General features: G+C 41.4%; 1 protein-coding gene across 1 annotated transcript in view; it reads left to right on the top strand.

Moving 5' to 3' along the window:
* WWOX (WW domain containing oxidoreductase) overlaps positions 1-27709 on the top strand; it is a 1123669-nt gene that overhangs the window by 34447 nt on the left and 1061513 nt on the right. The gene's annotated exons all lie outside the window — the stretch shown is intronic.

A 27709-nucleotide genomic window follows, 5' to 3' on the forward strand; every position in this document is an offset into this window, starting at 1 on the left:
AGATCTTCCCCCGTTGCAACTGTTTCTTGCAACTCTTTTTTTTTTTTGAGATGGAGTTTCGCTCTTCTTACCCAGGCTGGAGTGCAATGGCGCGATCTCGGCTCACCGCAGCCTCTGCCTCCTAGGTTCAGGCAATTCTCCTGCCTCAGCCTCCTGAGTAGCTGGGATTACAGGCACGTGCTACCGTGCCCAGCTAATTTTTTGTATTTTTAGTAGAGGCGAGGTTTCACCATGTTGACCAGGATGGTCTCGATCTCTTGACCTCGTGATCCACCCGCCTCGGCCTCCCAAAGTGCTGGGATTACAGGCTTGAGCCACCGCGCCTGGCCGCAACTCTTAACATTTGCAACTGCAAGGCCTCTGATGCAGACAACCTGTTTATACCTCTGGGTGGTTGAAACCTTCATGGTCTCTTGTAAAGAAAGGTAAACAGTCCCACCAATCAGACTGTATGTAGAATATTATGTTTATTTGGGGGTGGCACACAGACAAGCTTTAAGGAGGGCAAAGTCATCAAGTCATGTCCTAGAACACCGCTTAAAGGAAGAGTGAATGGTTTGTTAGTTGGTAGAAGAAAAGAATTACATGTTAGTTATCTCAGTGGCTATCTAGGAAAGATAATCCTAGCTTTCTTCAAGAGACAGAACCAGGACCAATGGACAGAATTCTGCAAGGAGGCAGCATTTAACTGATTAGAATTGCAAGGGTGTGGGGAGAGGGTATTGCTTTTCTAATGATTCACATTGTATAAAAAGTGGAGAGTGAGTTTCCTGTATTGAAAATGTCTTAAGAGGTCTTTTACTTTAGGTTCCTCCAAAAGCAGAACTAGAGAAGAAGACATATTTGTGCATAATTTGGGATGTGATTACAGAGAGAGAGGGATGGGAGAATTCAGGAAGGAAGGAGAGGCAATATAAAAATGTGTTTTTTAGTTGGTCATTGTTAGAGGCAACCAGTGCGCAACTCCAGGTGCTTTATGAAATGCATGTCATAGCTGTCTCCTGTGGAAAAAAGGGCGTTTATCCACTGGCTTCTGACCCCATTAGACAAGGGAGTTCCTTAGGTTTTGATGTCCCAGGATTTCGGGGTTGCACATGTGCAAGTGCCAGGCTGGTTCCTGTAGGCTTCTCATGCTGCAGAGTCGGAGCATCTCAAGGATGGGAATGGGGGGGATCCGTACTGTAGCCCCAGGTGAGGCCATCTGGTTGCATTTGTATGAAGTTGGCTGAAAACTCCATAGAACTGGTGGTTGTAACAGTAGTTTGAATAAAATGGAGCTGTGAGAATTTGAAGTGGTGCATGAGAGGTACTCGATACAGTCCACTCCTTGCACCATGCTCAGATCTTTTCAGAGTAAGCGAAGTCCACCACGAGGTATCCTTAAAGTCAAAAGGCTCTCTGATGGGAATATAGATGAGTTCCAGTTTGATGAATTCTGGGGCTTTAGCCTTATCTGCTGTGGTTAGTTTGCTGGGGCTGCTGTAGCAAAGTACCACAAAATGGGTGGCTTAGGACAACAGAAATGTATTATTTCCAAGTTCTGGAAGCTAGATGTCTGAAGTCAAGGTGTTAGTAGGGCCTACTCCATTTAAAATCTGTAGGGAAGGATCCTTCCTTGCCTATTCCAGCTTCTGGTAACCCTAGATGCTCATTGGCTTATGGCAGGGTAATGCTACTCTCTGCCTCCATCTGCACAAGGCATTCTCTCTGTATCTTTTCACATCATCTTCCCCCTATTCCTGTCTGTCTCTGTGTTCTGATCTCCTCTTCTTATAAAGGTGCCAGGTATCTTGGGTGAGAGCCCACCTTAATGCCCTCAGTTTAACTTGATGACCTCTGCAAAGGCCCTGTTTCCAAGTAAGGTCACATTCTGAGGCACTGGGCTTAGGACTTCGTATCTTTTTTGGGGGGGATACAATTCATCTCTTTTACAGCAACTGTGCTGTAAAAGAGATGTTGCTTTTCGTCACCGATGCTATCCAGATACATAGCAATCATTCAAGAAGTCATTCGAAAGAAACAGGTATTTCCTGAGGGCCCACTATGTATTCAGCTCTACTCTGGGACCTGGTGATTACAGCAGTGAACAAAGTGCTCCTGCCCACCTGCAGCTTACTTTCTTATGGAGTGTGATTTTCAGAAGTAGTTGCTCTTTGGCTTCATTATCATCAGACATGAGGAACCAAGGTGGGGATTGCCTGCTTTCCGATCACAGAGCAAACTGCCTTGAGCAAGTGAGTTCTGAATTGCAAAGGTGTTTAAGCATAGCTTGGTGGCTGCTTAGTGAGGATGTCCCAGAGGCAATTTAAGTGCCAAAAGAAACAGTCATTAGAGTGAATCTGCAACCAACAGAATGGGAAAAAATTTTTGCAATTTACCCATCTGACAAAGGGCTAATTTTCCAGAATCTACAAAGAACTAAAACAGATGTACAAGAAAAAAAACCAAACAAGCCCATTCAAAAGTGGGCGAAGGACATGAACAGACACTTTACAAAAGAAGACATATATGAGGCCAACAAACATATGAAAGAATGCTCATCCTCACTGGTCATTAGAGAAATGCAAATCAAAACTACCTTGAGATACCATCTCATGCCAGTTAGAATGGTGATCATTAAAAAATCTGGAGACAACATGCTGGAGAGGATGTGGAGAAATAAGAACGCTTTTACACTGTTGGTGGGAGTGTAAATTAGTTCAACCATTGTGGAAAACAGTATGGCGCTTCCTTAAGGACCTAGAAATAGAAATTCCATTTGACTCAGCAATACCATTACTGGGTATATATCCAAAGGATTATAAATCATTCTATTGTAAGGACACATGCACATGAATGTTCATTGCAGCACTGTTTATAATAGCAAAGACTTGGAACGAACCCAAATGCCCATCGATGATAGACTGGACAGGGAACATGTGGCACATATACACCATGGAATACTATGATAGACTGGACAGGGAAAATGTGGCACATATACACCATGGAATACTATGCAGCCATAAAAAATGATGAGTTCGTGTCCTTTGTAGGGACATGGATGAACCTAGACACCATCATTCTCAGCAAACTGACACAAGAACAGAAAATCAAACACCACATGTTCTCACTCATAGGTGGGTGTTGAACAATGAGAACACATGGACACAGGGAGGGGAGCACTACACACTGGGATCTGTTGGGGGGAAATAGGGGAGGGACAGCAGGGGGTGGAGAGTTGGGGAGAGACAGCATGGGGAAAAATGCCAGATATAGGTGAAGGGGAGGAAGGCAGCACGTCACACTGCCTTGTGTGTACCTATGCAACAATCTTGCATGTTCTTCACATGTACCCCCAAAACTAAAAGGCAATAAAATATATTTTTAAAAAAATGCCAAGCAGGACTTTGTGTTTGTGATGGTTCAAGTCCCTTTCCGGTGTGGAGATGGTCTGATTGCACCGATGGACTTGTTCTGGGCCTCTGCCTGTTTTGTCAAGTATACAGCACTTCTCTCTGTTTATCTTTAAAGGGAACACACAAAGTGTTTTCACAGCTCTCTGCTTAAATAAAAAGATTTCGGAGCACTGGATGTCAACCGCCCCCCCCCCCCCCGCCCCCCCCCGTGCCCTGGCTTTTTTTTTTTTTTTTTTTTTTGCATCCTGTAGTCCTTTGAGAATATATTGGAACCTCTGGCCCCATTCCACAGGGGAAAAATAAATGTATTCCTAGCCAGGCATTTGTGTACAATTTTGTAGGGGAGGTAAGGATAGTTCATAGACACTGAATTAAGAAATCCTTCGACTTTTTGGGAATTGAAGTCATTAGTAGAGTTCAGTACACATACTTCCGTTAAATACACATACTTGTTTTAGAGAGAGTGTTTCTTCGTTAAAATTCATTGAATAGGATTAGAAATAAAAATATGCATACAAATATTTGTTAACTTTTCATTGTGATGGTTATATTTTGAGAGAAACTTGTCAGTGTGTAATTAATAAAGTATTGATTTCAGAATTATACGGTGCTAAACAATGGAAATTTCCTAAATAACTGGCAGGTAATAAAAAAAATTCAGTTACTGACAGCCTGTCATAGTTGAATCTGAAAGCTAGGGGCAAAATACATATATTCTATGTAGTTTCCATTTCTAGACCCTGGATTTCTAAATTCTTCCTTATAAAATTTTAAATTTCTTTTTTTTTTTTTAAATGGTGCTTCCTAATTGATTTCCTTCATTTTATTATCTCCTAACAGACTTGATTTTCACGCTGAAAGTAATTATTAAAATGCTTCCTTTGGTAGTCAATAAATATAATTAGTTTAAGAAAACTAGAAATATTTGCTATTAGAATTAGGTGAACATCTAGGTGTCTTATTCATGGGAGCGACATGGTCAGTATTTATGGAATTGAATTGAGGCTTTGCAACACTTTCAACAGCTTTTTAAAAAGTGAAATCGTTTGTACCTTTGTGGAAATAGAAATTACCCATCTACTATGTAATGAAAAACTATGGTGTGCTTAAAACAAAACCGTATAGCAGTGTGTTATAGCCACAGGAACCCCTCAGCCAAATGTTAAGTAAATGCAGTGAAAACATTTGTAAAACCATTATCAAGCTGCAAAAGAATTAGGAATGCTAGATTCTCCATAGTAGCTGGGTGTTCAAAAACGCTTGTCATCCTCACAGTTAGGTTTGTGGTATCTTAGTGGTCATTCACCTTGGATGGGATTCCTTGAGTACCCTGCCAGAAAAGCATCGTCTTGTGCAAGTGTTGTACGTAGGAAGAACTTTGTGTGAAGTCATGATTGTGGGTGAATAAGTTTGAAGAAATACATCATTTTTCTTGATATACAATATTGTGCTACTTCCCATGGAAAGATGGAACCAATACTGTTGACTGTAATGGAGGTTTACAATTTTTCTAAGTTCTTATTTAGGCTGATCTGAGCAAAGATGTTCCAATTTCCACTTATTTAAACAAGACAGAGTTCTTGCTACATTGAAGGAATATTTTTAGCTTAGTAATTTACTTAGAAACTGCCTTATTCAATATTCGATGTTAAATTTGAACTAAAACACATAGCATCATATGACATGGAGTCTTACATTACATTTCGTTGGACTGGAATCAGAATCAACACATTAGTCATCTTAATTCATTTCAGTTGGCTTTCTCCAGAATTCTGGAATCCAAAAACAACACATTTGTCAATTTTACACACAAAAGGAGAGGCAGGGTGTAGTTTATAGTTAAACATCCAGCTTTGCAATGAAAAGCCAATGTACACTGAGTGAAATTCTGGGTGAAACAAACCGTGTAATAAGATTTTGATGCATATTGGATACTTAGAAAATTTGTTTTATATTTGTGTTAATGAGATTCTCTTTATATCTGCTTTCACAGAAACTTGTAAATTGTCTAAAATTAAATTTTCTGTGGCTGGCATCCACACGGGTTCTGAACTTGCTGCTCTAATTATTCACATTTTCTTGCAGTGAAAATCTACAGGTCAAGGTCCTCTTCATGTCTTTCTAGGCTTAGTTCTTGTTTTGCTTCAGGTCAGTTTAGAACTGAATGTTAAAAGGGTATTGTCTATTCCAAGAGTCAAATTTATGGCACGTGGACCAAATCCAGCCCCCCAGGCCCACTTTTGTGAATCAGGTTTTTATTGGAACATAGGAGTGCTCATCATTTACATATTGTCCATGCTGCTTTCACATAGTAACAGCAGAAATGAGTAGCTGTGAGAACCTATGGCCAGCAAAGCCCAAGATATTTACTGTATTATTTACTATATTTATATTTATTCTCTTGCCCTTTACAGAAAAAAATTTGGCAAGCCTTGGTTTATTCTTTTAACATGTTTTTCCTATATACAATTTCTGTAATAAGTTTTCAGAGTTGTTAAGAAAACAAAGCTTATTTCTCTTAAAGAATTGGTGTGCTTTTTTTTGGTGGCTGTGGTTTAATGAGGAGGACATTATAAAGTATTCTATTTCCTTTCTTTACCTTGGTTGCCAGGAAGCTCAGAACTAACATTAAAACACTTAAGTAACCAGCTCACTTCAAGTTCCGAATCAGCTTTCTTTTTCTTAACATGGGCACACATGTTCACTTAAAAAACAAAATCAACTTTTTGAAGTATAATTTACATACAGTAAAACCCATACACTTGATGTATGGATAAAATTGTGTAAAATTATACACATGAAGGTCTTGACAAGTGTGTACACACACATAAATCACCACAGGAGTCAAGATAATAGAACATTTACATCTCAAAGAAATTTCCCACTTGCCCCTTGCCTCAGGCAATTTGTCAGTTTCCTCTACCACTGATTATTGTGTTATTTTAAAACCCTGGGTTGTATGCAATTGTTTATTACAAGCTGTTTTACATACTTTCTGGTAATGGTTGGAGCACCAATGATTAATAGTTGAATAGCATAGCTAGAGAAGCTAAGATTCATTTATTCTATTTAGTCTTAAGTACAAATTTTTACATTTCCATAGGAGAATCTTAGGCACAGCTCACATGGAGAGCCTTTTAGCTGGTGTAGTGATAATAAGCCTGATGTGTTATTAGGTTGGTACAAAAGTTATTGCGGTTTTTCCCAGTGCCTTTTTTTTTTTTTTTTTTTTTGACATGGAGTTTCCGTCTGTTGTCCAGGCTGGAGTGCAGTGGCGCGATCTCAGCTCACTGCAACCTCTGCCTCCTGGGTTGAAGTAATTCTCCTGCCTCACCCTCCCAATAGCTGAGATTACATGTGCATGCTACCATACCTGGCTAATTTTTGTATTTTTAGTAGAGATGGGTTTTTGCTGTGTTGGCCAGTCAGGTCTTGAACTCCTGACCTCAAGCAGTCCACCCACCTTGGCCTCCCAAAGTGCTGGGATTACAGGCGTAGCCACCACGCCTGGCCTGCCATTACTTTTAATGGCAAAGATAATTCTTTTAATAATTAAAACTTAAAATAATTATTTTATTAAGAATTTGCTGCTTGCCAAGAGCTCTGCGGTTATCTGATTTGATTTTCCTAACAACTGTGAAGAGCACATCTTATTATTATTCTTTCACAGATGAGGAAACTGAGGTTCACAGAACTGAAGTCTATTAGTTTGCTAGAGCTGCTGTAACAAAGCTTCACAAATTGGGTGCCTTAAACAACAAAAGTTTACTGTCTCACAGTTCTGTAGGCCAGAAGGTTGAAGTCAAGGTGTTGGCAGGGTTGGTTTCTTTGGAGGATTGGGAGGAGATAACCTGTTCCAGGCCTCCCTCCTTGGCCTGTAGATGGGTGTATTACTCAGTTCTCCACAGGGGCAGAATAGGATAGATGTATTAATATATATGAAGGGGAGTTTATGTATTAACTCACACGATCACAAGGTGAAGTCCCACAATATGCTGTCTGCAAGCTGAGGGGCAAGGAAGCCAGCTTGAGTCCCCAAACCTTAAAAGTAGGGAAGCTGACAGTGTAGCCTTCAGGCTGTGGTCAAAGGCCCTGGGAACCCCTGTCAAACCACTGGTGTAAGTCCAAGAGTCCAAAAGCTGGAGAACTTGGAGGCTGATGTTCAAGGGCAGGAAGCATCCAGCACGGGAGAAAGATGAAGGCAGGGAGACTCAGCAGGTCTTCTCTTCCATCTTCTCCTGCCTCTTTTCTCTTGCCTCGCTGGCAGCTAATTAGATGGTACCCACCCAGACTGAGAGTCCGTCTGCCTCTCCCCATCCACTGACTCAATTGTTAATCTCCTTTGGAAACACCCTCACAGACACTTAGGCAATCCAATCGAGTTGACAGTATTAACCGTCAAATGGGCTTCTTCATGTTCACATGGTCTCCCCACCGTGCTGTGTCTGGATTTCCCCTTTTCGTTTTTTTTTTTTTTTTTTTTTTTTTGAGACGGAGTTTCGCTCTTGTTACCCAGGCTGGAGTGCAATGGCGTGATCTCCGCTCACCGCAACCTCCGCCTCCTGGGTTCAGGCAATTCTCCTGCCTCAGCCTCCTGAGTAGCTGGGATTACAGGCACGCGCCACCATGCCCAGCTAATTTTTTGTATTTTTAGTAGAGACGGGGTTTCACCATGTTGACCAGGATGGTCTCGATCTCTTGACCTCGTGATCCACCCGCCTCGGCCTCCCAAAGTGCTGGGATTACAGGCGTGAGCCACCGCGCCCGGCCGGATTTCCCCTTTTCATAAGGACACCAGTCCTCTTGGATTAGGACTCTGCCCTTATGACCTAATTTGTCCTTAATTACACCCATAAAGGCCCCATCTCCAAATGTAGTCATGTTGAGGGTTCGAGAGCTTCAATGTATGAGTTTGGGATGGTGGAGAAGCAATTCAGCTCTTAAGAATCCTAAGACTCCTGATCTGTTTCTCTTCCAAGAAATTCTTTGGTTTCCTGTTGATTTTACCTCCTTTTCCATATTGTGTGAAAGCACTGAAGAAAATCAAGTTCACCTTGCCCTGATAGAGACTTTAAAATGATGTGCGCTTCGGGGCAGCCTGCATGTTTGAGCTAAATAAAAGTTCTAGTTGCGCATGCTTCCTTAAGCTATCTACTCTAGGAGGGAGACTCTCCACTGGTATCTTTTGGGGAGCACTCGCTCCCCCTGCTGACAAGACCCCCTGCCTGGCAAGCCAGGCAAGTTGGAATCCTCTGTTAGGGTTCCAGAGCCTTCACCAACTCAGAGCTCTTTCTCTGTCTCTTTTTTGAATTTAAATGGATCCTTCTCACAAGTTGTTCACATTACGTATGTTAGGGATCCTACCAAGACCCTTTTTTTGGCCCAGAAGCAGCAGCAGGGTGAGGGGAATGAAAGAAAAATTTACAGCTGTGGAGTCTCCAGAAGTAATGCAAAATCAGCCTCAGCTGGGAGCCGCTCCGTGTAGCACTCACATTCATGCAAGCAGGTGCCTGATCACAGCTGATGGTTAGATTACATGTTTCCTGAAAGGTATAGATTTTAAAATTGGTGTATTTCACCAGTCCTTCGTCATGGTATCCCCAAACGAAATGTTATCAAATGGAAAACTCCTTTCCCTCTCTCTGTTCTGAGTGAGTCTGAATTTATTCAAGCTCAGACGGCTTCTCAGCGTAGAAAGTGATGGAGAAATTCTTTTCCCAATTGTATGCCCTGTGGAAACCTGGGTGCTGTAATCACTGAATGTGTTATAACCAAAAGGTAAGCATCAAACTAGACGTGATTCTCTGTGTTTTGTTCCATGCATCCTGGCATGTGAAAGAAGTGAGGTGAAGGAGTGTAATTTACGTCTTCATTTTAAAGCTAGCATTGCCTGTCCCTTCCACGCCGGACTGTTGTGGATTTTTGACCGCTGCAAGAAAACTCAGAGAAGCAGAAACTTAGGGCTTGCTTTAAATATTATCACTTTGAATTGAGATGGTGTCAGCATTATTTTTTTTTAAAGACCAAAGCAGTAAGAGTAACAAACACACACAAGTCACTGTTAGATTTTATAAAAGTTTAACAAGTAATTATATTAAAGATATCTAAGACAGTGATCTGGTTATATAATCAGAGATACTTTTAAAAAAGCAACTACAAGCTAAGGATTATCTTTTAATTAGGTATTTTCCTATTAAACTTGATTTGCTTTAAAGTGTTTTACACTTTGCCTCTTTATTGTATGTTCTGAGCAAACCTTTCATTTTAGTCATTACCACTTCCTAACCAATCACAATAAATGTCTGGTTTGGAGTTGTAGGAGTGTTTTAAGCAAGGTCATGGTGAACTTACAAAGCACACACAGTTAATAGAACTCTGGCCGTTCATCTAGCTTGGAAGCCTGAATTTAAGTCCTATTTTTGAGAAGTTGCATCTTAAAAAGTTTTAAGCGATGGAGAATGAAAAGTCAATTTAGTCACTTTAAAAGTGAGCCTCAAAAAACTGCCAAATTTTCCCAACGTTGTGTTTTGAGCACCTCCACATGACTTTGGGAGCATAAAGAATTTAATCTTTTCAAGAGGCAAAGTAATATAGCACTTTTCACTTTTTAAAAGGTGAGAGCCAAGGTTGATCTGAATTTTTTTTTAAAGGTCCTTGAATTAGAAAGGAAGCACACTGTCCACATTGGGGATGCTGGATGGGGCAGGCTTTTTCACTTCTGGGGGCTTGCAATGGAATGAAGGATTTTTTAATTTTTTTAATTTTTATTATTTTTTTCTTTTTGAGAGGGAGTCTCGATCTATCACCAGGCTACAGGACAGTGGCAGGATCTCAGCACACCGCAACCTCCTCCCAGGTCCAAGTGATTCTCTTGCCTCAGCCTCCTGAGTAGCTGGGACTACAGGCATGTGTCACCACACCCAGATAATTTTCTGTAGTTTAATAGAGACCGGGTTTCACCATGTTGGCCAGGACAGTCTCAATCTCCTGATTTATGGTCCGCCTGCCTCAGCCTCCCAAAGTGCTAGGATTATAGGCGGGAGCCACCGTGCCTGGCCTAATTTTTCTTTAAACAATTCGTTCCTAACCACTTCTTAATTGACAGGAGTGGAAAATACATTTCCAAGAGGGCTCACAGCACTTTTGGTCATTAAGAAAGTCAAAGAACAGGGTCTCTTTGGATGAGTGTGGGTACAGGACCCTGGTGGCTGGTCTGCTTGCTGTAAACCCCAAAGTACCCTGTCTCAAGCAGAGGAGAAAGTAACCGAGCTCTCAGTGGTGAAGGGAAATCCTCTACCAGCTGTGAAAACAGTGAGACGTTCAGTAATAGAATATAGTGTGCTTGCAAATTCACAATGGGTTCTCTTCTCCTCTTGAAGTGGCGATCAATTAATCCATCAAAATAAAAAAGGCCAAACTTCAGGTTAAATCTTTCCACTTCTAAACATCCAGAAGCACTTTGGTTCTCTTAGCAGGTATGGGCGTGAGTATAGAATTATAGGAAGTGAGACCATGGGTGTGTGTGCACGTGTATTCACACACCTGTGTGTCATTTGTTAACAGTTTTGCCCTCTGAAGAACAGAAACTTGCCCCAGACAGCACGTGTAGGGGGTGGAATTATGGAGCAATTGTACTTTCTTGTGTTAACAAGAAAGAGAATGAAAGAGCTGTATCTTGAGAGCCTTTAAAAGACACAGGGGTCTCTGCCTCTAAAAAGCTAGATTACTTTTTTTTGTTGTTTTTTTTTTAACATGAGTCCTCTATTTTTAATTTTTTTTATTTTGTCCTGTTTTATTTTTCTTCCTAAGGTTCTCAGACAAGTTTATAAAAGTGCCGTGTATACTTTGATTACAAAAAAATTCATGTGCCGTCACTTTCATTTTATTGGTGGAGGGTCTTTATGTTTTACAAAGGCCTGCTCGGCTGTAGAGACCCCCACCCAGGCTGCGCTGAATGCATTGAGAAGCAGACGCCCAGATATAACAGCGAAGTGGGACTATCCCGGGCCAACAGCCTTCCGAGCTGAGAGCCTTAGGGAGCTGACAGAATTCCGGGCTGAAGGCCTTGAGCAGATCCTGACCCATGTAGTTATTCTCTCTGAACAGGTGACTATTATTAACAAACAGGTGTTCTGTGTTTTCTCATAGACCCAAGATAAACTAGGTAGGCAGCTGGTGCCTGCTTTTACCACTGATACTACAAAGTATTCTCGGCCGGGCACGGTGGCTCACATGTGTAATCCCAGCACTTTGTGGGGCTGAGGTGGGCACATCATGAGGTCAAGACATCCAGACCATCCTGGCCAACATGGTGAAGTCCCGTCTCTACTAAAAATACAAAAATTAGCTGGGCATGGTGGGGCGTGCTTGTGGTCCCAGCTACTCAGGAGGTTGAGGCGGAAGAATCACTTGAACCTGGAGGCGGAGGGTGCACTGTATTTCCAGTCTGCTGTCAGAGGGAGACTCAGTCCCCGCCAACCCCTCAAAAAAGAAAGTATTCTCCACGAGGGAGCCACGGGGACAAGGTCACATATTCCTGTGTTTAAAGAATTGTTTTAACCGGCGAAGGATAAACATAGACTGTTTTGCTACTTTGGAATGCCTCAAGCAGTTTGCCATTTGTGGAGGTGGGCGGCTAGATTTTCCTTGCCATCCTTCTTAGCCAACAATATACTTTATCATACACTCAGCATTTCTCAACAATGTTTGATATTTTTTGAGGCAGAATCTGCCCCATCACCCAGGCTGGAGGGCAGTGACACGATCATAGCTCACTGTAACCTCAATTCCTGAGCTCAAGTGATCCTCCCACGTTGGCCTCCTAAAGTGCTGGGATTGTACTTGGAGCCACTGTGCCTGGCTGGCCTTTATATTGGACTTTAATACAGTTGATTCTTTTAAAGTTTGACAGTGAAGGCTTCTGGAAATTAAAGAAAAAAAAAGTGAGTATAACTTGTAATGGTCATGGTGTTAAGGTCATTTCTTACTGGTTGGAAGTATAGAAGTGGGGTTAAATGAAGTCTGTAATTGTAAACTATTGACCTTGGAAGAATAGAGAAGTAAACTTTTATTTCTGTGGATTCGTGATCCTATCTCACAGCCAGCCCTTATGCAGAGAATCGTTTGCAAAAGCAAAGGACAGTGTTAATTCTGAGCCCCAATCTAAATATTAAGTAAGAGAGAAAAACATTTGTAAATGCATCACAGTTTGGGGTGGATTCCATAAAGCAGTAGCTTTATGCAATCGAGTGGCTGAAGAGACCTCAGTTCCATGCCTCGATGGGATCATACGGAAGGAAGGTCTGGTAGGCTGTTGATTAAACACGTGGCGTTTGGACCCCTTCTCCATCTCTCAGGACAACTGCACAGTAGGTTTAGCTTTTAAATTATGCACAGGCCAAGCATGTACAACACACGTGAGAAGCATATATCTCAAAATATCCACAGATAATAGATAGAAAATCCCATGAATCATATTTGACAGACAGTCAAGACCCTTCGGGGTGTGAGGATGATGGGGGTGTTCCAGGCTGGTTTCTCCAGCCTCAAGGAGCTGCTCCTTGTGTGTGCTCTGAACCCTAAAGGAAGGACACACTGTCTTCCTCTACTCATACAGAGCCCTTCCCATGCCAATGTGTGGGGTGTTCCCTCATTTTAAGTAACTCTCCAATTTTCTGGACCCCAGCTGGATGTCCTACAATTCAGTGATGACACTGATGACCAGAGTTAGACCCCATGGCTGAGGGCTCAGTCCTACTGGATCGTCCCCTACCTCAAATGCCAGTAGCAAGTTCAGGATCGTCACCTGTACTTCTGACACACTGGCCACAAATTGGGGTTCCCATGACCATCGCCTCAGGTTTAATAATTTGCTATAATGGCTCATAAAACTCAAGGAAATATTTATTCACCTTTACCTGTTTGTGATAAAGGATATTACAAAGAATACAGATGAAGTGGTACATAGGGCGAGGCACAGGGAAGGAGCTCCCATACCCTCTGTGGGGTGCCCCTCTCCAGGCACCACGTGTTCAGCAATCTGGAAGCTCTCCAAATGCTATCGTTTAGGTTTTCGTTGTTGTTGTTTTGAGATAGGGTCTTGCTCTGTTGCCCAGGCTGGAGTGCAATGGTATAATCATGCAGTCATGGCTCACTGCAGCCAGGACCTCCCATGGTAAAGCCACCCTCCTGCCGCAGCCTCCTGAGTAGCTGGGACTACAGTTACGTACCACTGTGCTTGGCTGTTTTTTCATGTTGTTTTGCTTTAGTAGAGACGAGGTCTCAGTACGTCACCCAGGCTGGTCTTGAACTCCTGAGCTCAAGTGATCTTCCTGCCTCATCCTCCCAAAGTGCTTGGATTACAGGTGTGAGCCACTGCGCCTGGCCATTCAGGCTTGTTAGGGAGGTTTTGTTACCCTAGGCATGATTGCTTAAATCATTGGCCATTGGTGATTAAGTCAATCTCCAGCCCCTCCCCTTCCCCCAAGGTGGGGAATGTGGAGGGTATCAATGAAGCTGAAAGGTCCAACTCTCTAATCATGAATAATAAAAGACACTCCCCTCACCCATATTGCTTAGAGAATTTCAAAGGTTTTTGTTTGATTTTTTCAGATAGGGTCTCACTCTGTCACCCAGGCTGGAGTGTAGTGGCGCAATCATGGCTCACTGTAGCCTCCAACTTCTGGGCTCAAAGTGATCCTCCCACCTCAGCCTCCTGAGTGACTGTGACTGCAGGTGCATGGCACTATGCCCCACTAATTTTTTTATTTTTAGAGATGAGATCTTACTGTGTTGCTCAGGCTGGTCTCAAACCCTTGGGTTCAAGTGATCCTCTTGCCTCAGCCTCCCAAAGTGCTGAGATTACAGGCATGAGACCCTGTGCCTGACCAGTTTCAAGTATCTTAGGAGCTCTGTGCCAGGAACCTGGATGAAGTCCCAATATGTATTTCTTATTATATCACAGTATCACAAATCTCCAGTCACATGGTGATCATGGTAGTTTGGGACCGATGGTGTGGTCCACCTGCTTGAATTCAGACCACAGTGCCCATTGGTGCCTCCTCCTTTTTGCCCTCCTACCTCGTGAGTTCTTTAAACTCTGAGATCATTGGTTTTTTCTATATGAAATGACAGTGACACTTCAGAGGGTTTCTGTAGAGAACACCTTAGAATTAGTTAATGTATTTCATAAAGCACTTGGCCTGGTACCCAGCAGAGTAACACTCTCAAGTCCTCCTCCTTACCTGGACATTTCAGCATCCTCTCTACAAATCAGGATGCTCAGGAAGTACCTTGTTTGGAATAGGAATAGGCTCCTCCCTTTTCTTCTCACTTGCCTTGATTCCTCTGTATTAAAATTCATAAAGGCCTATGAATTACCAATTCAGTTTCATTTGGTTTGTTATTTTCAGTTTCTTCTCATAGCAGGCACGTGTGCATGTATTAAAAATACAAATAACGTCAGCATTAGGAAATACACAAGAAGTTTTCCTTGCCTCCGACCAATAACCCTCTCCTGCAGTAATCAGTGTTGGCACCTGTTTAACCACTTTGTGTCTTACATGCACACTGCTCGGTACCTTGTATTTTGTCCTATTCATGCAACATAATTTATTTAACCTAATTGATAAAACATTTAGGTTGATTGCAGTCTGTTGTAGATAATGCTGTATTGAAGATTCCTCCCACGTATTTGCTCGTGTCGGCAAGTCTGTAGGATAAATTTCTGGTTGTGGCTGGGTCAAAGGGCATGTCCATTTCAAATTTGATAGCTATGTCTCAATTGCCCCCAGTTTTATTAAACCATTTCCTATCCCCACTCCCCCATTTATCTATGAAGTTGCCTGGTTTCCCCACATCTTTACCGGCAGGATGCCGCTCGACGCAGTTACCCTTATAGAATCATTCTGCATTTACCTTTCTAGAACCATGTTAATTGTAATCTCTGGCACTTTTCTTACTGATTCCTAACCAGGACTATCACTGGCAGGTTAAATGAGAACTTACTCACACAGCACAGTGGCAGCACTAGTAGCCAGCCTGGGGTCAGTCTTGTCTCTCGAGAGATCTCATGCAGTCACTTGGGATTTATTGTACAGCTTTACAAAGCACCACAGCCTCAGCCTTGTACTGCCCAAAGCATGCAGATGCAGCCTGGTGTATTTTAAAGATATTCCACGTTAACTGACCCTTTTCCCACTTCTTGAATTGACATTCTTTTTTTGATAAATATATTTGGGATGTATTTATGTTATTAGGGCTATTTGGGAAGGTCTGTAGGGTATTTTTTGCTCTTTGTGTATAACACATACATTTAAAAAGCAGGCCTGGCTATGACTTATTTCCTCTGGAGAGACCTGTGTAGTTTTGTAATTTCTTAAGAGTTGGCAGCTGTAGATTCTGTCTAGTAAGCATGATCTGTAACTCTCTGGAACTCAGAACTATGTAATTGAACTCGCGTGGGAGGTAAATGTGCTCACTCAGGTAATTAAACTACAGAAACAACAGTGTGGATTATCTAGTCACTGCAGATGTGGCATTGACCGTATAGGCATGGTGAATGTACGTCCTAGAACTTCATCTGAAAACGCCCCTGCGGGAGTTGGATTTCAATATCATCGTCAATGTCACGTCACTGTAATTTCATTTACATTAATCAGATTAGTTTGGAAAGTATGGTCTCCCTACTTTTAAGAGGATATAGGAGAAACTCTCATCCTTAAAGCTAGTAGTGTGTTAATTCAAAAACAGTCCCCAAATTTGAATTGTCCCCAAATCTAACTCAAGTTGAAAGGTATTAGGTCTATCTTCTTGCTCCGTACAAAACGGCAGATCTTTAGGGAGGGAGAGGATGTGTTCTGGAAGATTCGGCAACTTGTTGATTGGTTCCTAAAGATCATTTTAGTGCTATGTTTGTGGGGCGGGGGTGGGGGTGGAAATCACCATCTCTGTGGCCTTTTAATTGTGCCCAGTTACCAGTAACATTTGTCTCCAGTGTTTCACAATTATGAATTAATAATAACAACCCATTAGAAATTACGGGTATTGTAAGCCCCAACTCCTTTGGGCATCTTAATAAAAATGATAATTAAAACCATAATTTACAGTAAATGGGGACGCTGCCCAAGTACATTCACAATATGGAGAAAATTAAAAAACTTCCACCAGAAGGAACCTTCCTGGTATCGGGGAAAGAAACTGCCTTGTTTTTAGCTCCTACTTCCCTGGAGCTTTGTCGGTATTTATAGGGACAGGGTTCCCACCTTGATGTTTTTTGTGCCTGAGGATTCTGTGGGCAACTCTGTCCCCACCTGTCCAACCGACCAGTGAGTCTCATGGGTTGTGACCGCCTGCTCTGACCCTCTCCACCACCACACCTAAGCCACTTCTCCCTTTGTGTTCCCTGTCTGGGTAAACAACTAACCAAGCTCACCAGTGGCCCAGGGGTCACGTTGGATACCTAGACTTAGGCAGTCACTGGTTTCGTAGATTTTTTTTTTTTCTTCCTATGTGATTTTCTAATTTACACCTTGAGCTGCTCAGGGTAAGAGGGCACCTCATCCATTCCTGGCTGGTGACAAGGCCACAGTATCTTGAGCGAGTCCATTTTGACCACTGGAGGTACCGTAAATGGATAAAATAATAATATGAATAACTCATGATGTTTACTCCCTGCCTAAATCCACAGGCTCCCGCCACCTGCAGAGGCGTCCCACAGTTTTCGCTTGCTGCATGGAGTTTCATCTCCATTGCATTCCTGCGATTTATTCACGTGGAGCTGCTCACCAATCCTTGATTGTTTTTTGCCAAGCACCCTGCCTTTTTGCTTGTCTATTTCATCTTTATCTCTCATTCCAATGGAGTTCTTGGCCCAGAGTTTCTGCTGCCACTCAGTGACCCTTGTGACATGCAAAGGCGCTTGCACTTTGGGTCCACCCTCCTGCAGAGTCCTGGGCCATTACCCTTGTGCTTCTCTGTCCATGCAAAGCCAAGTGCTCCTGCAGGGTTTTCCAAGGCATAGCTAGCATCCTGATATTCCCACGCTTGTCATAGTAGGATTTGATATGGTTTAAATAAAAATCTCAACCAGGTCAGTGGGAAATGTTCTTTGAGATTCAGTGATTCAGATGTGAGCATTTGGACTGAGGGTGTTTTGTGGTAAGGCTTGAGTCACATCTCTAGCAATGGTTTTTTCTGGAAAATGTGCACTGAGCCTCAAGTGCCTTCAGTGGCCCAGTGGGGAGTGCCAGCAGCACGGGTGATGACCGTGGCCAACATGACCAACTAGAAAACCCAAACCCCACCTCTAGCTGACAGTGGATTCTCAGATAACCTGTCACCAGGTGGGACTGGGGACTCAGTGTGCTTCCGCTGTAAGCTTTTTCAGAGAAGCTGCACATCTAGCTTTGGACCTGTGATCTCCCCAGTGTTTTAATGCTGGGAACTAATTCAAATTAGAAAGGAAGAGAGGTTGGGAGGGAGAGAGAGAAAGAAAGAACAAAGGAAGAAAGAAAGGAGGGAAAGGAAGGAGGAAGGGAGGGAGAAAGGAAGAAAGAAAAGGAAAGGAAAGGGAAGGAAGGAAGGAAAGGGAAGGAAGTAGGGCCACACAGAACAGGTCACTGGGCTTGACTTGTCCTCTGATCATCAGTTTGTAACCTCGGTTCTAACAAATGAAAGTGATGGAAGATAGTATAAGATAAGCAGGTATTTAAATTACTTTGCACCTTTTCCATTTTATGGAACTTGAATGTTTGTGTTGAAAGCTTAAAACCCAAGACAGTGAGCTATGAAGCCTCCATGGCCACTTCATTTTTCCGATTGGATCTGCGGTAACAAGTGCTAGAAAAATTGACGCAGCTCATTGCTTTGAAACATCTTTCTTTGTTTTCTTGGTATTATTAGGTTTAAATATTCTTCGGAACACACCCTTGCCATCTCTATGCAGTTAAGCTAGTTCAATTTAAACATTGTCATGAAGTTAATTTTTTATAAGATGAATCAGGTTATTAAATTTAGTAAACCATTGCCTTCATTATTTTGCACAAACTTTGGCACTGTGCAGAATTGGCTCAGCACTACTACATTTGGCTAATTAAACTGGCCATCGGCTGCAGTATTACGAGAGTGAGGGATACTATTCTCATGGGCTTTATCCAGGACGTTTAACAGTAGGTAGCTTTATTAAACTTTTTTTATATAAAACTCCACACTGTAGAGATATGGTTTACTATAAAAGTGTTATTGTCCTTCCTGTTAAACCATCATCTTTTGAAATAGCCATGCTTTGTTTCTGCTCCAAAGGCAATTGTAAAGGGTAAGAAAATGGAGTTGTCTATTGCAGCTTTTAAAAGTAGACTAGCAAAGGGTAATGCATTGCTTGGATAAAGGAAGATGTAAGAAGCAGAGTGTAATTTCACGAGACACAGAGACAGATGGCTTACCCATAACTACAGTCAGGAATTCTCTGAAGGAGAGAGGGCGGAAACCTGAGCCTGTAGCCTGTTGCTGCTGACTTGTCAGATGTGCCCTTTGTGGTAATAAAAAGTCCTTTGCTGTGGGTTATTTTGTCAAGTGAGATAGGATGACTTAGCAAGTTTGCTTGGGAAAATAAAATTCAATAGAAAAACGGCATGCTTCCCCCTCAACATATTTCTTGGTAGTGTCATTCAGAACTATGGTGAGTGGTATTTTTTGCAGGATTTTAATATTTATTCATTATAGCTGGGCACGGTGGCTCATGCCTGTAATCCCAGCACTTTGGGAGGCCGAGGCAGGTGGATCACCTGAGGTCAGGAGTTCGAGACCAGCCTGACCAACATGGAGAAAACCCATCTCTACTAAAAATACAAAACATTAGCGGGGCGTCATGGTACAAGCTTGTAATCCCAGCTACACAGGAGACTGAGGCAGGAGAAACACTTGAACCTGGGAGGCGGAGGTTGCAGTGAACCGAGATCGCACCATTGCACACCAACCTGGGCAACAAGGGTGAAACTCCATCTCAAGAAAAAAAATGATTCATTATTAAAAAGGAAGAAGAGGGCCATCTGTGTTGCAGTTTAAAATGCTTGGATTGCTTTAAAGTAGTCCAGAACCGCAGCCTATTAGCAGTCTGCAAGAACCGTTTTTACCTTCAGCACATATTTATTGAATCCTACTGGGTGCTAGTCTGGCAAAATACAGCAATGGGAAGGTGCAAGGCTCAAGCAGCTCACTGCTAACCTGAGAAACTGAATAAATAAAGCTCTGGACAGGGGCGCAGTGGCTCATGCCTGTAATCCCAGTGCTTTGGGAGGTGGATCACTTGAGGTCAGGAGTTCGAGACCAGCCTGGCCAACATGGTGAAACCCCATTTCTACTGAAAATACAAAAATTAGCCTGGAGTAGTGGCACATGCCTGTAATCCCATCTGCTGGGGAGACTGAGACATGAGAATCGCTTGAATCTTGGCGGCGAAGGTTGCAGTGAGCGGAGATTGCAGATTGCACCACTGCACTCTAGCCTGGGTGACAGAGTGAGACTCTCAGTCAATCAGTCAATCAGTCAAGCTCTGGAACCTGCCTGGCGTTGTGTTATATCTGTGCTTTCTCAATCCGTTAAAAATGTAGCTGCTAATGAATGACTAAGAATGTGTTTACTATCATTTCCACTCTGTTATATCATTTTTTTTCTTTTAATGCCCTGTGATGAAAATGTGAAGAAAGATATTCCTGATCATTGCTTTGACCTGGAAATTTCAAAGGGACCCAGAGTCCACCATTTCCTCCGAGATCTGGGTGTGTGAAGTCCCAGTCTCACAAGTGCAGTTGTACTTGGTCACTCTGCGTGGTTTGCATATGGCTGTCAGCATCTCATTAGCCTGATTGATGGGGCCAATCAGTCAGCAAGACTTCGTCCCATGCTTGTCCCCAGCCAGCTGGACTATGAAACCTGGCATTTTACTTCTCTCTCTTTCCCTAAATGATCTAGGTGTCTTTTGCTCACCGGTGATAAGGGGTGACATTGGCATCACAGGTAAAATGAGTAAATTTGGGATTATTGTCCTCTTGCTTTAAAGCTTGGAGATACAGCTTCAAACACCTTCTACACACGCACCCAAGGGGAGGCAGACAGATTTACGTGTTAAATACTTCAGGTTTGAAATCCTTTGTGCATTATTTCAGCATCTGATTTAAGTATCAGAAGTCATCTTTACGTAGTAAGTATTTTGGACTATGGAATTTGGCAAAATCTCAAAAAATAATTTCAGATTGTCTCAACAATGAGGTTAAATTGTCCTCTGGAGCCCACATTTAGACAAACAAGGTGGTGGAGCCTGTGGCTGATTTCTTTGAATTCTGGTTGATATTAAAGCCATTCAGTCCTTGGGTTGCCATTGGTAGCACATCTAGGAGCAAGTTTTAATTTTTTAGTCATAGTGACTGTATTGGATTTAGTAGGTCATACAAGTTGGAGAAGAGGCATAGAACACCAAAGATTTTGCAAGAAGCGGTCAAGTAACATTTGTTTTCCACCTACTGTGGTTACGTTAGTCTCTTAGTATATGTTGACTGCTTATCCCCATTTTACAGAAACGGTAACTGAGTTTCACATGGGTTCAAGGCGTGACCTTAGATCTCACTGCTTGTATGTGCTTAGAACTGGCATCAACACAAATGTGTCCAACTTGAGTTTTCCTCTGTGCTATGCTGACTTTCCTCGAGAAGTAGTTTATATAAATGGACTGTTGATATGAATGAAGATTAGGCCTATGGAGGTGATATGAATGAATGAACTTTACTAGGCTCTTTCATATGGTGATGTCAGTAAGATAACGACAAGCTGATTTTCCATACATATTAACATTATCTTGCAAACAATAATTTATGGCCCTTTGCCATGGATTCGGCTGGATTGCATTGCTGCCTTCTTTAGTAGAATTGGCTAGTTTGTTGCTGTACTGTACTCTATAGGGTCTTCCACCATAGCTTACAACACAGGGTAATTTCAGTTTAGAGCAATGCATTGGTGTTCAAGCTCTAGATTAGACTGCGTCTTCTTTTTCCTCTTTCCCTCCCCTCCCCTCTTCTCTTTTTTCCTTTTTTGAGATGAATTTAAATTATAGATTCTTTTTTTTTTTTTTTTTACCTATAGAGAACTTTTCAGTTTTTCATTTCTTCTTACGGCAACTTTTTTTGTAGTGGTTTTCTAGGAATTTGTCTTTTTCACCTGTATTGTAAATTCACTGGTATAAAGTCGTTCACCATATCTTAAGATCTTCTTAGGGTTTGTAGAACTGTAGTCCGTTTCTTTTTTTTTTTTTGAGACGGAGTTTCGCTCTTGTTACCCAGGCTGGAGTGCAATGGCGCGATCTCGGCTCACCGCAACCTCCGCCTCCTGGGTTCAGGCAATTCTCCTGCCTCAGCCTCCTGAGTAGCTGGGATTACAGGCACGCGCCACCATGCCCAGCTAATTTTTTTGTATTAGTAGAGACGGGGTTTCACAATGTTGACCAGGATGGTCTCGATCTCTTGACCTCGTGATCCACCCGCCTCGGCCTCCCAAAGTGCTGGGATTACAGGCTTGAGCCACCGCGCCCGGCCTGTAGTCCGTTTCTTTATGTTTCATTTTTAAAAACAACTTTGATGTCTGATTGACATACAAAAAGCCATACATATTTGATGTATAGAACTTGATAAGTTTGGAGATAAGTATATACCTATGAAACCATTATCATAATTTATAAGTGCATGATACAGTGTGGGCACAGTGCTGTATGGCAGATTTCTAGGGCTTTTCCATCTGGGATACCTGAAACTTTGTACCCTTTGGCTAATACCTCCTTGTTTCTCTCTCCCCCGAGCCCTTCACAACCACCATTCTATTTTTTGCTTCTGTGAGTCTGAGCATCTTAGATTCCTCATATAAATGGTATCATATAGTATTTGTCCTGTGTCTGGCTTATTTCACTTAGCACAGTGTCCTCCAGGTTCATCCTTGTTGTTGCAAATAGCAGAGTTTCCTTCATTCCTAAGGCTGAATAATATTCCATTTTGTGTGTGTGTGTGTGTGTGTGTGTGTGTGTACGTACACATACCACATTTCCTTTATCCATTCATTCAGCAGTAGAAATTTAGACTTCTTCCATGTCTTGGCTAGTATGAATAATGCTGCAGTGAACTTAAGAAGACATATTGTTGAGATCCTGATTTGAGTTCCTATGGATGTGTACCCAGAATAGGATTGCTGGATCATAATGCAGCAATTTTTAAATCTATTTTTAATTTTTTTGAGGAACCTCCATACTGTTTTTCATAACGGCTATACCAATTTACAATCCACTAAGGAATGTAAATTTCTCGTGCACGAGGGGTCTCTTGTTTCTACATCTTCAACCAACACTTACCTGTCATTTTGTGAGAACCATCTTAAGGTGTGAGGTGACATCTCACTGTGCTTTCAATTTGCATTTTCCTGAGGATTAGTGATGGTGAACCCCTTTTCATATAGTTGGCCATTTGTATGTCTTCTTTGGAGAAATGTTTATTCAGTTCCTTTGCTTGTTTTTAAAATCTGTATGGATGTTTTTTCTTTCTTTTCTTTTTTTTTTGGACTATTGGGTTTTAGGAGTTCCTTATGTATTTTGGATGTGAACACTATCAGTTATGTGGTTTTCAAGTATTTTCTACTGTTGTGTAGCGGGCCCTTTCAGTTTCTTGATTGTTTAATGTGCAGAAGCTTTTTAGTTTCACGTAATCTCACTTGTCTAGTTTTGTTTTGTTACCCGTGCTTTTATTTGACATAATGATGTCATTTTGTTCATCCCTGATATTTGTTGTTCGTGCCCTGTCTTTCTGTCTCTGTCTCTCTGTCAGTCTTGCTAGCCCTTCGTTAATTTTACTAGTTCTTTCAATTAACAGACTTTTGGCTTCTTTTTTGCTCAGTATTTTATGTTTGTTTTAGATTGATAAGTGTTTCCTTCCTCCTGTTATTTCCATCCTTCTGCTTTCTTTAGGTTTAATGTGCTGGGTTATTTTCCTAATTAATGATGCTTAGATCATCTTTTCTCTTTCCTTCCTTCCCTCCCTGCTCCTCCTTGCCCTTCCCTCCCTCCCTTCCTATCTCTCTCTCTCTGTCTCTCTTTCCTCCTTCCCTCTCTCCTTCTTTCTTTTCTTCCTTTCTTCCTTCTTTTTTTTTTTTTTTTTTTTTTGAGACGGAGTTTCGCTCTTGATACCCAGGCTGGAGCGCAATGGCGCGATCTCGGCTCACCGCAATCTCCGCCTCCTGTGTTCAGGCAATTCTCCTGCCTCAGCCTCCTGAGTAGCTGGGACTACAGGCACGCGCCACCGTGCCCAGCTAATTTTTTGTATTAGTAGAGATGGGGTTTCACCATGGTGACCAGGATGGTCTCGATCTCTTGACCTCGTGATCCACCCGCCTCGGCCTCCCAAAGTGCTGGGATTACAGGCTTGAGCCACCACGCCCGGCCCCTTTCTTCCTTCTTTCTTCTTTCATCTTTCATCTCTTTTTTTTGACAGATTCTTACTCTGTCACCTAAGCTGGAGTGCAGTGGCATGATCATCCTCCTGAGTAGCTGGGACCACACGTGTGCGCCACCACGGTCAGCTAATTTTTTGTAGAGATGGGATTTTGCCATGTTGCCCGGGCTCGTCTTGAACTCCTGGGCTCAAGCGATCTGCTTGCCTTGGCCACCCAAATTGCTGGGATTGCAGGCATGAGCCACTGTGCCTGGCCTTCTTTTTAATATATGTAGTTAATGGTATAGATTTTCTTTTAACCATGGCTTTAGCTATACTCTTTAAGTTTGTATATGTGTTTGTAATTATTGAGTTTAAAATATTTCTAACTTTCATTATAATTTTTTGAACCATGTTTTATTTATTTATGCATATATGTATAAATAAAGGAGAATTTTCTGCGATCTTGTTATTGATTATAATTCCATTGCAGTCAAAGAGCATGCTTTCTAATTTTAATCTTCTTAAATTTGTTGAGACTTGCTTTTGGCTCTGCAAATCGCCAGTTTTGGTAAATATTCTTTAAGTACTTAAGTATATTTTGCTGTTGTTTTCAGTGTTTAGCATATTCAATTATTACCAGTTTATCAGTTAAGTTGTTCAAATCGTCTCTATACCTTGTGTTTGTCTGCTTATTTTATCTGTTACTAAGAGGGATATGTTAAAATCTCCCATTATAATTGTGAATTTCTCTATTTATTCTCTTACTTCTGTTCATATTTGACATCTACGAGAGGCTCTATTATTAAGTACATATAAATTTAGAATTATTATGTATTCTTGGTAGATCGAAATAGTGAAATAGTCAGTGCTTTCTCTTGTAAAACTTCTTGCTTTAAAATCTCCTTTTTCTGAAATTGGTATAGGTATATCAGATTTCTTTTGGTCATGTTATATGATATACCTTTTCTGTTCTTTTACTTTAATTGTTTTATCCTTATGTTTAAAGATACAAAACATAATGTGCATTATTTTATAAAGAGTATACATGTATATTCATGTTTTCTTCAGTCTGACAAACTTTTTCTTTTCATTGCCATCTTTAGGCCATTTATATTTAATGTAATGACAGATATATTTGGGTTTGGGCTGAAATATACCACCATATTGGCTTCCTGTTTAACTTATTCTATATTCTTCTTTCCCTTCTGTTCCTTTTTTTCTTTTTCTCCCTCTCTCTCTCTCTTTTTCTTTCCTTTCTTTCTTTTATTTAAATTGAGACAGGGTCTTGCTCTGTCACCCAGGCTGAAGTGCAATGGCATGATCATAGCTCACTGTAGCTATGATCCTTGGACTCAGGCGATCCTCCCACATCAGTCTTCTGAGTAGTTGGAGCCATAGGTGCCCCCACCACACAAGAGTATTTCTTTATTAATTTTAATTTTTGTAGAGACAGATTCTTGCTATGTTGCCCAAGCTGGTCACAGTGATCCTCATGCCTTGGCCTCCCACAGTGCTAGAATTACAGGCCACTGTACCTGGTCATTTTCTCTCCTTTCTTTCCTTTTTATTAGTCTACTTCACTTCTCTAGTAGCTTGTTAAGTTTGTAGAGATTACAGCTTGCATCCTTGACTTACTAAAGTCTGATATAAATCAGTGTTATATCACTTCCTGGTCAAGAGAAGAACCTTAGGATACTTTACTTCCATTACTCACTCACCTCCTAGGTTAAGCGTTATTATTATTGTTGATGTGGTGATTTTTGCTGCACAGAGGTTACTGCTCTTACCATTTAGATCTTTCCATGTCTTTACCGTAATGTTGCTCTTTGTTACTTCCTGCATCTCTGGGTTTATAACTAGGGTCATCTTCCGCCTGCCTGAAGAGCATCCTTTAGTGTCTCCTCTAGTGTAGGTCCATACGCGATACTAGGTGTAGTGTAGGTGATAGACAAAACGCAGCTTTCATTTGCTTAAAATTTTTGTTTTCCTTCTCCTTTATTTTTCAAGAATATTTTCACTAGGTATGGAATTCTAAGATGAAAGTTTCACTTCTTTCAGCCATGGCTTCCATCATTTTCCTGAGAGGTATAACTACCAGTCTTATAGTTACTTGTCTGTACTTCTAAAACTATCTGCAGTTTTTAGCAGTTTTACTGTGATGTGCCTTGCTTTGACATGTATGTGTATATATGTGTGTCTACACACACACACACACACACACATAGACGTACACATATAGATATATGCTCACATATATATTTCTGTTTGTGGCTACACACAGATATATATATGTATGTTTCTGCTTGTGGCTTGCACATATATATACACACATACTTGTGGACACACACACATTTATACATATATGTGTAGACACATACCCATATATATTTCTGCTTCTGGCTCAGGATACTTCTTGAATTTGTGGCTATGTATCTGTCATTGATTTTGTAAAATTATCAACCATTCTGTCTTCACATATTGCTTATATCTTAATCTATTGTTTTACTTCTTTTGGGACTCAAATTACATGTATGTGTAAGAGCGTAGGAGATCAAGTTGAACAATGAAGAATAAAAAGCATAGGAGAATGTGTTTCACGTGTCTCTTATGTGCTTTGCTTTACTGTGTTAGTTATTTTTTTCTTTTTATGCTTTACTTTTGATTTTTTTAACTTATTTTCTAGTTTTCTTAATCTTGTCAGCTGTGTCCTGTTTTCTGTTAACCTATATGTTGAATTCTTTTTTTTTTTTTTAAATTTTTAAGACAGAGTTTCACTCTGTTGCCAGGCTAGAGTGCAGTGGTACAATCTTGGCTCACCACAATCTCCCCCTCCTGGGTTCAAGCGATTCACCTGCCTCAGCCTCCCTAGTAGCTGGGACTACAGGTGTGCTCCACCATGCCCAGCAAATTTTTGTATTGTTAGTAGAGATGAGATTTCACCATGTTGGCCAGGACGCTCTCGATCTCTTGACCACGTGATCCACTCACCTCTGCCTCTCAGAGTTCTGGGATTACAGGCATGAATTTTTATTGTGTTTAAGTTCCAGAATGTCTATTTGATTTTTTTTTAATTGTTTCTAGTTCCCTGTGATAATTCTCCATCTCGCCTCGATCAGAGTTATTTTAATCACTGTTTCTGAATAACTTGATTAGATAGACCTCCTGTGCATTTATTTCCATTTTATTCCCCTCTGGCTTTTGGTGAAGTCTTGTTTTTTTGTATGCTTAGCTATTTTGTTTGAGTGTCTGAGATTTTATATGAGTATTTGAAATAATTATAGTGGTAATTTGAGACTCTAGATAATGGTATCTTCCTCCAGAGAATATTTTCTCTTGCTTCTGGAAATTGGACCGATAGGGACTGATCACTTTAATCAAACTAGGAAGTGAAATGGCCTGAACCTGAGTTTCCACTCTTGTGAAGGCTGGTCTGTCTCTTGTTATTACAAGGAGGGTATATCTCTTTAGGATCCCAGCCAAAGGTTTGGTGTATTTACCACGGCCTGTTCTTGGTGGGTCCTAAGCTCAAATTTGTGTCTTTTTCCATGTTAGGAGATTGCCAAAAGCTCAGCCCATCTCCTTAGGCTTCCAACCACTATGTTTGGAAATGAAATATGCCTTGAAGGAAAAATGCTGCCAAATGCTGGCCTTGCAATTTTTGCAGATCTTGGCCCCAAAAATTCTCAGTCATAGTGCCCTTCTGATGCCTTCAAACAGATGTGTGTGTGTGTACACGTGTGCACATGTGTTATTTTCTCCAGCTTTTCTAATTGTTCTCAGTAGAAAATGGGTCTAAGAAACCTAGGTAACATTGGTGGAAGCAGAGGCGCTGGGAGCATTACCACAGAGCAGAAC

This window comes from Aotus nancymaae, unplaced genomic scaffold (genome assembly GCF_030222135.1).
Source record: "Aotus nancymaae isolate 86718 unplaced genomic scaffold, 86718_ANA_hifiasm-v0.15.2.pri h1tg000030l, whole genome shotgun sequence".
NCBI classification, from domain to species: domain Eukaryota; kingdom Metazoa; phylum Chordata; class Mammalia; order Primates; family Aotidae; genus Aotus; species Aotus nancymaae.